Raw genomic sequence first — 1944 nt, 5'->3', positions numbered from 1 at the left:
TGTTTTGCCAAACCAGCGCGCGGATTGACGAGACCATACCGGATCGGTGGAGGCCGGGGTTAACGACGGCCTCACGGGGTCCCTGGTGGAAACCGTAAACTCTGCTGCGGCGAAACCCTGAGAAACAGGGGAAAAGCTGAAAGAAGAAGAGTTAGAATTAGGATTCATTAGAATTGGGATTAATTGTGTGTCACGGTTAGGGTAAGGGTTAAGGGTTGTCGTTATGATGGTTAAGGTTCGGGTCAAGGGCTAGGCAATGAATGTTGTCGAGGGAGTACAGGGGTAGTATAGGGGTAGTATAGGGAGACATGGTGTGTGTGTTTGTGTGTGTGTGTGTGTGTGTGTGTGTGTGTGTGTGTGTGTGTGTGTGTGCGCGCATATGAGCACGTGACATCTGCATCCAACCGTGTCCTGATGAGGTTGTCGTCTTCTATGCTGTTTATGCAGCCGTGTTTCCGAGACTAAAGCAGCGTGGAGGGCCTTGTGATTTCCAATCGCTGTGAAGATGCTTTCATGTCTCCCCCCCCCCTCGCTGTCACAGGACAAGGACGAGGACACACATGCACACACACGTACGCTTGCACCCACGTAAACAACGCTCCCGCAAATACATTGATTGTGCCCCCCTTTCACACCTTGAACCCCCCCACCCCCTCTTGTAGTACACACACAAACATGCACATCCTTGCCATCCTGCTCTGCATGTGGTTGGGTTCAAAGAGCCCGGAGCGAGGTGGCTTTCCTGCACTACTTTTCCAGTTATTAGCTTGGCTCGCCGTCTTTATTGATCTAGCGAGGAAACGGCTTCATGAACTTCATAAAGGCATGATTATGGAAGCGTCCGAGTGGAAACAGGCTTTCCAGCTTTCAAGTTTAGCAGCAGGGGACTGCGTCACTTTGATGTGACTCATGCTGCTAAATGACTTTTAAGAGGTGAAGGGAGTTGCAAAAAAAAACCCCAGCGAAGAGCAGGCGTCTCAACGACAAACCAACTGGCTTCTTTTTATTCTATCTGTCTGTCTGTCTGTAATGAATGAAAGGTCACGTGTTTAACTTGACCTACTCTCGGGTGTACGTGCAGTGCGTGTGACGTATACAGGAAGTGAGAGCGCATGTTATGAAGGTTGTATGTCGGATGAACGCTAGTAAAAGCTACACAGTTAAGAACCTACGAAGTCGGCTCGTTCTTGAATTATTCTTATGTCAGTAAGACAAGGCGTCTACGGACATTACATGGTGTCAGAATAGTCTGTGTATCGGAACACGAGCGGTCATGCCGAAGTTTAATCCGCCGAGTGAATTCAAGTTTGACGGCCCCGTTGAATGGCCGGAGTGGAAACAACGGTTTTCGCGCTTCAGGCTCGCGACAAAGCTGGATAAAGACGACGGGGAGATTCAAGTGAGTTCGCTGATTTATGCAATGGGCAGCGAGGCTGAAAAGATATTCAGCTCGTTTGACTTCGCGGCGGAGGGTGATAAAGTGGACTATGATATCGTACTGAAAAAGTTCGACGGCTACTTTATTCCCCGCCGTAACATCATACATGAGAGGGCGTGCTTCTATCAACGTAGCCAGCAGCCAGGAGAGACAGCGGAGATGTACATCCGGACATTGTATGAGCTGTCTGAACACTGTGAGTTTGGGGACAAGAGGGATGAACATATCAGAGATCGTCTGGTAGTGGGCATAAAAGATAAGGTGCTCTCCCGTCAGTTCCAGCTCACAGCGGACCTTACTCTGGTGAAAGTCATTGAACAAGTGCGCCAGGCGGAGGCAATAACAAGGCAGCTCAGCCTCCAAGCTAACCAACCAGAGGCCCAGCTGGCTAACGTCAATGTTGTCCGACGGCGGGACGAACGCCAAAACAAAAAGGGCGGACAGCGTCATGGTGGCGGCAGTCCGGCAACCAACAAAGTAGATGAATGCGGGAGGTGCGGCAAGAC

The sequence above is a fragment of the Lampris incognitus genome, chromosome 10 (assembly GCF_029633865.1).
Source record: "Lampris incognitus isolate fLamInc1 chromosome 10, fLamInc1.hap2, whole genome shotgun sequence".
Classification (NCBI taxonomy): domain Eukaryota; kingdom Metazoa; phylum Chordata; class Actinopteri; order Lampriformes; family Lampridae; genus Lampris; species Lampris incognitus.
This window is presented reverse-complemented; position numbering follows the sequence as displayed.